A 14,170-nucleotide genomic window follows, 5' to 3' on the forward strand; every position below is an offset into this window, starting at 1 on the left:
TGTATAGTGTCTTATTATTATTGATGTTTCTGCTGTGATTTGTTCCTTTAGAAACACTGACTACATTTATTCGTTTACTTTTCTGAACTAAACTCCCTTCCCTCTGTTTATACACTATTAGCAATTTAATTTGTATGCTTTCCTTGATATGTGTGTCTGAGCTTCTAACTTGTTTGTTTGGCATCCAGTGGCAAATTTATGAATATCTGAGATATGTTTTTGCTAAGAATAATTGAACATTTACGATTTTATTGTTTATTACTATGGAATAGTAAGAAATCAATGAGTCCCTTTAATTACCTCAGAAATTCCATTTGTAGTTGGGTAAGTTCAATTAATTTGGCTTACCCTTATGCTGTTATCTCTTTATGGGAAAAATATCCAAAATTCAAAAATAAAACAAAATGTAGCTTATGTGACTTCAATATGGTACTAGACAATTTTCCAATAAGCCTGTCTGGACAGTATCTGATGCTCTCAGAAAATGTAGCTTTGGTTAATGAATGGAGCTTGGATGTTTTACAACCCTCTTAAGTTAGCATTAACTTGTAGAAACTGGTATCATATTATGATTTTTTTTTCCTGTCCAATAGAGATGATTATCCCCAAATCATGGTTTATTGTTTTGTAGGATATCCATCATTTTCCATTATAGCAATCATATTTGAGCAATCCTTTCCCCACTAAATGTATATGCCAGTTTCTCAAATCCTTTCCACATTATCTTTTATTTTCTGTTGATTTGCCCATAAGTGACTCAATGAAAACTTTGGTATATGCTTAGTCTTTATTTGTATGAAATTTATGTGTTTAGAAATTTGAAAATCAACATCTAATATCTTTAGACATTGTGGTAGAGTACATGAAGTTTTTCAAAGAATATAAGCAGTACACATAAAAGAAATAGTCTCCGTGTCTATAATCTCACATTCACTTGGAGAAGCTATGATAGAGGGGTTAAGCATGATTTTTTTTAATTGTTTATAATTTTGCATATGGATTTAATGTGCCGAGGGGTCGGTTTTTTTCAGATTTTTGGTCTCAGGTAATATAGATTAAAAAAATCTCCTGCTCCTAGATCACTTAGGCCAGACAGCAGTGTTATTACATACTCATATGCACACCTCTCACTACCTGGTACCCATACATAGTAGATATTTTGCATATATTAGTTTTTTTTAATTATGGGATAGTGGTTAAAGTAGCTATAACATTCTTATTCTATGATCTCTCAGAACAAACTTTATTGTACTTGAGAGAAGAGTTTCTCCCTCTGTTAAAATCTGCCATGTAACAAATTAAAAACAAACTACTCGATGCCTCCCTAAATTGAAGGGCAGGTAAGTCCCTGTCCTGTGGGACTGGCTGAGTTGAAAATGTTGAGCACACACAAACTACCTCTTAGTTTGTCTCCCTATAACCACATAAGCCACCCTGATGAGTCACTTTTGAATTATGAAAGAAATGAGCTCATTAATCATTATACTTTCAGTGGAGAGGATCTGTTGATGGGTGTGTTCCTGTCTAAGCTAACTCAATCATTCTTATACACAGAGTCTCTGATCACAGCTATAATATCCTGAGACAAACTAAAGAAATATGAACAAGCCATGGTAGCACAGCCAATGACAAGAACATTATAAAGTCAAATGATCAAGGGTGCCTGGGTGGCTCAGTCAGTTAAGCATGGGACTCTTGATCTCAGCTAAGGTCTTGATCTCTGGGTCATGATTTCAAGCCCTGCATTGGGCTCCACTTAAAAAACAAACAAACAAACAAACACCAAAAATGTCGAGTGGTCAATTGAGAGAGGAATATTGCCATTGACTTCCAGTCAATTCCATGGTTGTCTGAGGAGTGGAGGGTTTTGACTCCTATTACTATGCTTTTGATCGTTTCTAATGTTTTCCTTCATTACTCAGGAGTCTTTCAATTTTAAGTAATTCTAATCTACCTTAAAGCAGTTTAAACCAAAAAGGAAATGTGTGTGCCCATTGAACAGACAGGCCAAAGGCAAGTTCATTTGACACACTTGGATTAGTGAATTCAAAGTGTCAACAGTAGTGTCAACAGGGTTTTCTCTTTGTCTCTTAGCTCTGCTTTTCTGCTTGTCTTTCTTCTCAGTTACATTCTTTCCATTTGTCACTAATATGACTACAGATAACCACAAACTTCTATTATCCATATAGATCTCTATCTGAAAAAGATACTGTCTTTACTGATAGCCAAGGCAAAAGTTTCAGGAAGAACTCTGATTGGTCCACTGTGAGACCTGCAGCCATCCTAGAAGTATAATTGTGGCCAGAGGGCTCAAGCTCTCTGTAAGCCAGGACTATGTACCTTATTCAAAACATAGTTATGGAGAATAAAATTCCAGAGAACAATCCATACAGACTAGGGTAAATAAGATCTAAAAGATTTCAACAGGAATTTTAATTTGAGTATTATACCATTAATTCTGGCTATGGCAACTTTCAAAGGCATTTTGAAAGAGGTGCATTTCTTCGTTTAAAATAAATATATAAATATTTGTGTGTATATGTGTGTGTTATATACATACATGCATTTACACATATATGTACGCACACACACACATCTCCACATATCTCTAGCATCGCCTGGTAAGTAGTAGGTATTTCATAAAGATTCAGACTCATTTTTACAAAAGAAATCTGAGATCATGGTAAAAGTAGCCATAGCATTCTTACTCTACCACTTCTCAGAAACAGATCTTTTCCTGGTTGTCTGTGTGACCTTAAGCAGGTCGTATAACATCAACAAACCACCATTTTCTCATCTATAAAATGGAAATAAACATATATGCCTTATTTTTGTCCTAGGATTCTCTTTTTGAACTGCAAAGTATTATATAAATGTGAAATGATAGTAAGTTCCTTTTTTAAAAACATTTCCTTAATTCCTTCTAATGCCCTGAGACATTCTTCTGTGGCAGGACTGAATTTCTAGCCCTTATTTATCTTTTATCTCCTCACTCAGTTTGTCTTATATGAGATTAAATAAAGGCAAAAATAATTTGTGAGCATACAAACACATTGAAATTATATTTTGAGATGAAGTCCAAGAAGACAGAAAATGCTAGAAAATGCTTTATTTGTCTTGTACATAATTACCCTGAAAACTTTACAAGACTTTTACTTCATTCTGTGGAGAGTAAAGATATACTTCGGCCTGTCCAGGCCAAGACCTGGGGCAAGAGTCCAAGAGAAATTTAAGGGAGTGAAGAGAATGACATCAGAGAGAGAGGGCGCTTTTTGAAATCCATATGAGTTAGGCTTTCTATGGACTCTTTCTACACTATCTGGACTCTATATGCAGGACTGCCTCTCACATATACAATGTCTTCATGGGATCAGGAAAAGGCATTTTTCCACCTCTTCACTTCATGAGTTACAAAAAGACTCCTCTGGGTTTATGCAGGCCCATGAATTGCAGGTGGGGCAGGAGTGTGAGGCCTGAATTTCATCCCTCATTTAGTCCCTTTGCCATGCGAGTACAAAATCTACTAAAGTTTGTGTGAGTGTCTCTGATTGACTAAAAAATTCATTATCTTCTTTATGCAAAGGATCTATACTTGTTTGCCCTCCTAGATGTCTTAGGAGTAGTAGAAAGGCTTTGTGTAGTAAACAATTTAATCTTACCCAAAGAGAAATCCGGGCTTTGTCCTAGGTTTCTGGGAAGTAATCTCAAAATCCTTGGAATTTCATGCTTGATAGATTTTTGTCTTCCTGGAGGCCAGGGTCACTCCAGAGAGTTTAACCGTGTGATTTAGGGTGGAGCCTATAGGTCATATTGCATCAGCTCAACCTCCAGAGCAGCTGGAGACGGAGATCAGCCACAAGGGCACTCAATCATACTTAGATGATGGGGCCCCAATAAAAATTCTGGACTGAAGTCTTGGGTGAGCATCCCTGGATGGCAATATGATACACATGTTGTCAGATGCCAATACTTTGAAAATAATACTGTCCATGACTCCATGAGCAGAAGAGGACTGGAAGTTCTGCGTTTGGAACTTTTTGGACTCTAGGCCTCCTCCCTTGCTAATTTTATTCTGTATCCTTTCACCGTGACACACTGTAACTATGATCATAACAACTTTTAGTGAGTTCTGTGAGTCCTTCCAGCTTATTTTTTAAACTGAGGGTCATCTTGGGGGCCCCCAAACTTGCAAATGGTGTCGAAAATGATACGTGTCTTGGGGATTATGCTCTTTCTAACTTCACAAGTTTTTACTTAGAAAATGGAGTGAAATACATTTTTATGGCTTATTTGCTCTAGTCCTCTTGCTTATCTCCTATGATGTTGCATGCTCTAAATTTTATATGTATACAAGGATGTGTATAAATATGTGTGTGTGTATACATGTATGTGTAAATGTATATGTATATATGTAGGAGTTTACTTCTCATTTTTAAAAAATTTCAAAATGGTATCAGTGACCTGTAGCTTCCAGTATCCCTGTGCTCTTTAAGTAAGTCAAGGGAAGTGTAGAGGGGATAGCATGTGGGAAATTTGTAGTGGTCTGGTCCTAGAAGGAGCACTCATGACTTCTGATCGCACAACACTGAGTAGAACTTAAACCTGTGTTCATACCTAATTAGAAGGTAGTCTGGGGCATAAAGTATGTCTGTGTGCCCAGGAAAAAAAAGAAATAGATGTGGGAACAGCCAGTCACTGTCTGCCTCACATATCCATATTTTGTCTTCTCCAATCTTCTCAGACCCACTAGGCTATCAATATGTTAAATAGATTAATAGTTATGTTTTAATAGAGGATTGTGTGTTATTCACATATTGTACATTTGTAATATTCTAATGTCTCAACTCACAGAAGTGAACATTTTTTAGACATATAGCTACCTAGCAGGGAGGACTTTGGCAACTAGCGTCTAACTTTCCCACCTCACTAAATGATGGTTCCAAGGTCAGTGTTTGGGCCACCCAAATTTTGTAATCACTCTGTTGAGGATGACGCCATCATTCTGCCCATAAGAATTAAGCCTTAAATGTAAAAAATATGGTAACAACTAGCATTTATTTAGTGCCTACTATGGGAAAGGCATTATTTAAGGGTGGTGCGGGCATGATTTCATTTAATCCTGACAACAACCCTAAATAATAGGTATTATGTGGGAATTTTTGGTGTGGAACACCAGTCAGTGCAGTTGAGCTCCAGAGCCTAGCCACTGTACTGTGCTACTTGCAGTTTCATTCAGTGGCCTATGGGAACTCAGCTTCTCTAACTCTTCTCCAAGTTAGACAAAGTCTGCATTTTTTGGAGTGAATACATACCATGTGTTAGTAACAGTATTCAACTACTTCCTCAGTTTCTATTCCTCTGTTGGTGTTTTTCTCTCCTGCATATCCTACATCCTTTCAATTCCCTTGCTTCAAGTGCCACCTGCTCTCCTGAAAATGAAACGTGGCATTTGCCATTTATATTTGCTATGCTCAGCAGTGTCCTGGAAAACAAATATAAAATGACAGCTCCACTCCACACTATCTCTGGGCTTCACACTTCTGTTTCCCTTTGCAAATCTGGGGAAAATTCAGAATTCTTGTGAGAAAAGTTGTTGATGGAAAATGCTGCTTCCATTTTCTGACCTTTAGAAGACTCCTAAGTACCTATCTCTTGAGCAACGAAAATGCAAAATGAAGCAACCTCACTGTTCCCTAGAGAGAAAGGGGAATTTTATTATGCCTAGTCTGTCATCATTATCATCACCAAATAGTGTTTGCTAAGCCTCCAGGAGCACGAGGCAGTGGGGTGGTTAAATTGGCATCTTTTCCTCTTCCCAAGAGCTTGCAGTTTAAATAGAAACTGAGCAGCAAAGACAAACATATACAAGGTCAGGCTGAGACCAACACTAACACATTAACATACTCATTAAAATAGAATAGAGCTCATTATAATTCAATAAGAATGGGAGGCAGTAAGATGCAATATGACAATGTGCTAAACTAGGAGTCAAGGGACTTTGCAGCCTGCTGGTGTATGGCTTTGAGCAGGTCACCTCCCCACCTTTGAGGTGGAAATGCTGGGAAGGCTTGAGGAAGGTAGTTTGGGAGGTGAAACAGACTCTGGAGTCCTAAAGCCACACAGTTTCTGTAGGCATGACAAAGTGATTGAAGCACCCTGGATCAATTTGTCTTCCTTGCAAACTAAAAGATTCAGTGTTTAAAAAGGAAAAAACGGGGGCTGTGGAAAGACAGGCATTTACTGAGGTATCATTTGATTAGAAAGGGCAGAGGCCAAACAAAACTAAGGACAGAGGGGAATGTCAGGGATGGAATTACAAGAAGGTGGCCTCAGGGAAATTGTGAAGTGAATATGTGTGTTTGTGTGTGTGTGTGTGTGTGTGTGTATGTATGTGTATGTATATATATATGTGTGTGTGTATATATATACACACACATATATTCACATATATTCAGCCTGACTCAGATTAAACACTGGCCAGAATAATTATTCAGGATGTTCCTCAACAATTGTAACACTTCTCCTTCCCCAACTCTTTGAACAAATAATACAACAAATAATATAAATATGAGCAAATATAAATCCCCAAGTGATTCTTTCAGACCTTAAGAATGTTAGCTTGTCCTCAAGTTATACAATTTGAATTATTTCATTTGGCCCCCAGTCTAAGACCTCCTACATGTGTTACTCAAAAGCCATCACTCTGTGGTCGTCATCACCAATAATGCCTTTTTTATCTTTAGTTGCCTGTAGAGATCGCCATGTTTTCTGAGGGTGACTATGGTATGGGATCAGAAACATTGTCTCTAAGAAACAGTAGGCACAGAATTTCATCTGTCCTTCTGTCTAAATGTCAGAAGAAAAATATTAGCTATTTCTCCTCTTCTTTATTGTGAATATTTCTAGAACAATTTAATTCCTTACCATCACCTTGACCCTATTCTGAGGTAGCTGGTTGCCTTGGACTCACCAGGGAAAGTGTCAAACTCATGGAAATGTGAAAGGAAAATGCACAATGATATATTTTTAAATATCATGCAGTTTATACAGTAAACTGTTTCTATCAGGAATGGTCTGAGAGTACAGGAAATTATAGCATAAAGTTACTCTTTCCAGGCAGTGGACAAGCAGGTCTTTAAAAAGGGGATGCTTGTGGGGAGAACATGGTAGGTCTTTGAGTTTACAATGTGTTTTCCTTAATATTGCCTAACATACCCAAGTGATTGGAAAGCCCATAACCCTAGACATCATCACATCTTGGGCTGGATTTTGCTATTACAATTTGAGTCTCACAAGAAGATGTTGTCAGACTCTGAAAAAGTTGGGCTTATCCTAATGTTTATTAATAGAAACTGATATCTAATTGGGAGTTGGTAATTAAGAGATTTCCAGGGCAGGGTCAGTGTGGAGGGATAAGAATACATTGGAAGGGGTTGGGGTATCCATAAAAGAACAGAAGCTGAATAGTCGACATTCAAACAGTTAAAGGATTTTGCTTACTTCACAGTTGGGAACTGAGCCAACTCAGCACCAAACTCTAGGATTCTGAGCAGTAGCCTTCCTGTTGGTGTGAGAAAGTTATCAGCGGCAATATTCTTCCTCCAAAGAAATTAGAGCCAAGGGACCATCTGATAAGAAGTGGAGAATGCAAGTCCCTTAGGCTGTCAAGAGCAGACTAATTAGCATCTCATTTTCTACCAGAGCTAATTAAGCCGTAGCTTGCTGCATTCTGCCTCAGCACCCTTCTGTCTCAGAACCATGTGCCTGTTGAGCCTGAGGCTGAAGGTTGTGCTTTACACTCGGCCTCTGTTCAGCTAGGACTCACTTTGCCCCTTGAAATTAATGGGCTGAGACAGGTTCCAGCAGTGCTGGGAACTTTATGTGAGGAAATCCTTTCCTAAGGGTGTTCATCCCACTGGAGATTCAGAAATTCAACTGAGAATGGGGCAAGAAGGAAGATAAAGGGCAAATTTGATGTTTAATTCCAGGAGACCACCTCACCCTCCAATGGCAATAACAATAAAAATAAAGTTGATTGAAAGTTTAATTAATATGAACTAAACACTGTACAACTTTACATTGATTATTTTATATGACCCTCATAACCATCCCACGAGATAGGCATTTCCACAGTTTCACAGAGTAGAAACAAGTTCACAGAGCTAGGAAGCCATAGCCTGAATTCAAACTCAAAACTGAGCCCAAAGTAACCGAGATGCCCTTCAACAGATGACTGGATTAAGAAGTTGTGGTCCATATATACAATGGAATATTACTCAGCTATCAGAAGGAACGAGTTCTCAACATTTGCTGCAACATGGATGGCACTGGAGGAGATAATGCTAAGTGAAATAAGTCAAGCAGAGAAAGACAATTATATGATTTCTCTCATCTAGGGAACATAAGAACTAGGAAGATCGGTAGGGGAAGAAAGGGATAAAGAAAGTGGGGGGTAATCAGAAGGGGGAATGAAGCATGAGACTATGGACTCTGAGAAACAAACTGAGGGCTTCAGAGGGGATGGGGGTGGGGGAATGGGATAGACCGGTGATGGGTAGTAAGGAGGCCACGTATTGCATGGTGCACTGGGTGTTATACGCAACTAATGAAACATCGAACTTTACATCAAAAACCGGGGATGTACTGTATGGTGACTAACATAATATAATAAAAAAAAATTTTAAAAAAGATAAAAATCTGAAAAAAAAAAAAAACCAACAACAAAAAACAGACTGAGCCCAGAGCCAGTGCTCTATCCATTACAATATGTGATCTTGGAATAATTATGTGTTAAACTATTTTTCTCCCAATTTTCTTTTATCTCAGAGGCATGGCGCCTTTTCTCCCTTTCAGTTTCTAGTTAATAAATAGCTGATATTCAAGAACTACTAAGCCCACTCTATCAAGGCTCTCTGTATTTATATTTATTTTCATTTATTTTCTATATTTATATAGAGAGGTGAGAAAATGGCAGTAACAACAACAAACACCATTTTCACAATGAGTAGAAAGAAAGCCAGTTCATTTCAATTCACGCTTCTTCAGGATAATCCAATTCTAATTCACCTTTGTAATGATGAGGCTGTATTCAATCATCAAAGATACTAGATTTCTTAGAAGAAATTCGTTATGATAAGACTATATGGTTTACGAAGATTTTCAATTATAATTATTGAAAAAGGAACATTTATAGTTATATCTTCAATACTCTTTAGTCTAATTCCCACACTCCATTCCTAAGCCATTCTAGAAAATTAAAGTCTTCTGTATATAATTTGTGGTATGTTTAAAAGTCCTTCATCTTTGTTCAAAATGTGTGTGAATACATACATATTTACGCATGTATAAAGAAGTATGTCTGTGTGCATAATAATTAGCCGACTCAATTCTAGCGACCATCAGATCTCAGCATAAAGCCTACTTACTTGCTGTGTGAACTTGGGAAAATTACTTAAACTCTCCAAGCCTCACTTTCCCATATCTGTTAGAGCTGCTGGAAGGACAAACAAAATAACTGCATGCAAAGCACTAAGCATATTGCCTGGCTCATGATAAGCAAACCCGGTATAGTTGCTGCTCTTATTTACAATTCTCCTCTGGAATCACAGCTTGCTCAACTTATCCATCTTATGTATAAGAAGCCGGAAAGGATTACAAAGGTTTCTGAACTTTCTTTTCAATTTCAGGAGTAATGGTACTCAATTTCGGGAGTGATGGTATCACTCCTCATTTTCTTCCTTCATCATCATTTAAATTATTGCCAGTTCTCTACCTGTAGTGGTAATGAGTTTTGGTATTGAGCATAAAGGAAAAAAGTGAATTAGGAACGAGTGTATTAATCATGTCTTTGAATGTTTGTATTCAGATGTTTGACATCCGGCGCCTTGCTGACTGACCCTAGAGGGAGTGTCTCTCCCAGCGTTTGCTCGTTCCTAGAGATAGTAAAAATCTTGCTCAAGCTCACCCTTTCCAAATGCACACTAACCAATTCAGAGCCCGCACCCTCAACCACCTCTTTTGTGGGACTCTCACACTGCACCTATCCTCCTGCCCTAATCACACCAGAGCCAGGGACCAGACAACTAAAGACAGCCCCTATGCCCTAGAGACCTGAAATTATTCCAAGTAGCCAGTCCTAAGCGTGCTTACTTCACCTCACGCTTGCTTCCCATGGAAACCACTGCAAAGGCCTTGGCCCATATTTCTTTCCCCATTCCGTATGCCTCCTGACTGATCCCAATGCTTCCCTATGTGCTACCCATATGTGCGATATTCTCATTCTCGTGGGGTCTGTGTATAAGTAATTGCTTTTCAATGGCAGTCATATCCTGATCTGTTGGCTTTACCATACCTAAATAACACTAAAACCTGTATTTTAAAACAATGAGTAATTCTAAACCAAGTAACAAATACAGCTCTTTCCATTTGACTGTAGAGGCCCTGAGAACAGAGATCATGTCTGCACCAACCAAGTGATGCTCAGTAATTATTTGTTGAATGAATAAATTTATTGCATCTCTAAAATGTGCTGATATATATATATATATATCAGCTATACACACACATCACACACACACACACACACACACACATACACATACATATTATTTGGAGAAATTGCATTGTTAAAAGTTGAATGAATATATACTCTCACATGGTATGTCTCCTAGCTTGTTCCCTAACAGAAATTTGTTTGGTTATTTAAATGCATTAAAATATGCTAATTCGATATACCAATGGGAAAAACATGACCCAGAGTAAAAGGACAGTCCTTTTAGGATCTGGAATGCTGCCAAAGTAGGTTGAAGAAAGGGTTCAAGGTTAGGTGTTCTTAACTTTTTGATGGAGGACAGAAGATACATCATATTCTATCAGCTACTTAATGCTGTTGGCAAGCTTCCTGAAGCTTCTTTCTTACAAAGATGTGACTTTTTTTTCTTTAACAATTTGCATGCTATTAGGCAGCCTCTTTGGCAAGAGACAAGCATTTCAGATGAATCCTTGGCTCAAGGAGTACCAAGGATTTAGAGAGAAGGTGGATCTTGCCTTTCTGGAATAGCAAAGATTATGGAAATAACCCAAATACTAGTTTGGGGGAATTACCACAACAGGGGACCCTTGGAAATATTAAAGACTAAATCCAATATGTCTTTCTGCTTTGCCTAGCATCTGCCCTGGCAGGCTGAGAAATAATATTAAAGGAACTTATTTTACCCAGCCTAACTCTGTTTCTGCTGTAAAGTGCTTTATTTACAAGCCATATTCAATAAATATGTTTAAAAAACATATACGTGTTTAACACATGAATCTGTGTTTAGATGTATCTTTTCTGGTAAAATCTCCTAGGAAATACTTGATCCATTAACCTTTCCTTGCTAAAAAGCTGAAATTTTTCTGAAGAAGCCAAACTTATATTAAATATGAATATTTTTAAATCTCACATGTACATCAGGACATTTCCATAAACCTATGAGCTTCATTTAAAAATATTCTAATATAGGGAAAAATTATGAAAGACTTTGAAATAGACTAAAAGATGACTGACTGTTCTGTCTAGCACTCCTCTTTGCTTTTCATTGTTTTTGAGCTATTTCACAAGAATTTAAGTTGTAGAAAACTAATAATTATGCAAAAATTCTTGTCCAGAACAGTGTAAATGGTGTTCAGTGGAGACTCAGTTGATTGTTGCCCTGGGGATATTGACCAGTTGGGCCAACTCTGCATCTCTTAGCACATTCATTTCAGCATTCCTAATGCGCCGATACGGTCAGCTTCCCTTTAGATTTTCCTTAGAGAATCTGAATTAACATCTTACTGGGTTCTCTCGGTAATTAATGAGTTAAATACAAGTTTTGAGCTATGCTCAGTTTATATCTACATGATTATACCCTCTTTCGAAAATATTGTCTTTAAACACTAGTACTAACCAAAACAAAATGAAACAAAATCCCTGGGGGTGGGGGAGGGCTGAGATAAATAGCAAAGGCATAGCCCATGGAACTCATGCTAAAGGGCTCATTTGATAGAGGCAAGTCTTCTCCTAAGGCTCAACTCAGGAGTAATTTCTAGTCCTAGATGGTGAAGCTTTCTTCATTCTTCCAAGAGAACTTAATTATTTCTTCAATAGTTTCTTTTGAAGTGACTCCCTGGAGCTGAGCCCCTACAGCTTCCTTCCCAGACTGTAGCAGTTTCTTTGGTGCTTCTTGAATCACTTCCTTCCAACCATTTGAACAATTTCTACAATTACCTTGCGTTTAGAGTTTCCAATATAAAAAAAAAGTATACAACGTATCGCTTTGTTTTGTGCACAGTGCCCTTACACTTCAGCAGGTAAGGCAACAATTACCAAATCAATTTCTCCTGCATATTAGCTTTAGAAACGGAACATCATGGCTTTTGTTTCTGCTTTTTATGGAGTCTTTTAAACTGCTGTTGTATTCCTCTCAATTGTGCTTGTGAGTGCCTATGACGATCATTAATGCTTTATGAAGTGGTGCATTATTTGTTCAATGAAATTCAAAATCTGTTCTAAACAATTTCAAATCAGAGGTGACTGACTGCCTGGAACACTGATAAATATCTCTGTCTTTGGCTGGTTAAATGAGCAATGAACTAGATAGCAACCTCTGGGCAGACTAAACTACATTTCTCTAAAATAAGGCATGTTTCTGCCTTGAATAGACTAAAATAATTGAAGTAAATTTAAATCTGAACAGGCTAAAAGGGAGATGTACTGGTGATTGCCAAAATGATATCTCAAATAATATGATATATTTACTATATTCTGGTTGGGAGATCGAGGGTTCTGACATTGGATAATCTTAGATTTCGTTTATATACCCTGAACTTACTAGCTATGAGATATAGACCAGTTTTTTACTGCTTCAAGTATCAGATTCTTCATCTGTAAAAGTAAGATAACAATATTCGTGAAGTTTTATGAGGGTGAATTTACATAAGGCATAAAAATGCTTACCATGGTGTTGACATATACTAAATACACAATAAACACCAGCAATGTTTATTCAATGTATTAACAAAAATTTCAGAGCTTGAATTGAAGTCCCTGATTAGGTATACCCATTAATTTCTCATGCCAAGTACAATGCCTTGCACATAGTAGAATGATCAATAGTATTTCTTGTTTGAATGAATGATTTATTCCATTCCTGAACATAAGAATGAATTCCATTCCTGAGTACAAGAGGTTTAATCAGTGATGATAACATTAAAAGAAGAAGTAAAGAGAAAATGAGACAAAGTCCAAGTATGAAGAGGAAACCTGTAGGTTTGCACTGGGGCTGGAGGTTGATTTTCCCCAATTATTTATTATCTCAAGATGATACATGTGTCAGGAGTCCTTTCAGACACAACATAAAAATGTGAGCAAGAAGTGGGTGAAAGAGAAAGCAAGGAATGAAATACAAAATATTTCTATTTTCTAGGTGCAGTACTAAAACAGAAAATGAATAAAATTTTGTGCACTCCACTTGGAGCAACTTCATGATTATAAATAAGTTTATTGGGTAAACGAGTCCTATACGTTAGAGCTGACAGGGTTAATGGTGACATGCCATGCAGGCAGGCTGGGTCTGAGGATGGGAATGTCTGGAAGACTGGAAAGGAAAGTAGAATGAGTCTCGTCGTTGCTTGTAGCTTGGGGTTAGAGGTTTATATTGGGAATGGGTCTAGGGTATGTGTTCCTTTAGGAATCCAGGGTAGGGTCCAATCAGTAGCAAGTGTCAGGTGAACAACAGGTGTTATTTTATAAATCATAGAAGGTAAAGGGTATCGATGCCAATGTCATCCAAGGTTCGTTGGAAGCTAATATCCTGGATCATATTTGGGATCTGGCTCTTCTTAGGTGTTACTGGGTGTTTGGGGCCTAGGATAAAACTCAGAGAGTGACTTATTTTCTTGCTTCCCCCTTGAAGTGGGAATATGGCTTCTTTGGCTTATTCAGAGGCAAAATGTGGAACATGAATAAATGGGGCCCAACAGAAAGGCAGCAGAGACAGAGCCTTTCTAAAATGAAGTCCCTTCAGCTTCCCTACCTCACCTGGGAATAATTCTTCTGCTTATTGAGTTTGTTTAGTGATGGTCTCATGTTCCTATCCTGATAAGAACACACAGTAGAACATTGAATGGAGTGTTAATAAATTAAAAAGCA

The sequence above is a fragment of the Ursus maritimus genome, unplaced genomic scaffold, assembly GCF_017311325.1.
Source record: "Ursus maritimus isolate PB19 unplaced genomic scaffold, ASM1731132v1 scaffold_15, whole genome shotgun sequence".
Taxonomy (NCBI): domain Eukaryota; kingdom Metazoa; phylum Chordata; class Mammalia; order Carnivora; family Ursidae; genus Ursus; species Ursus maritimus.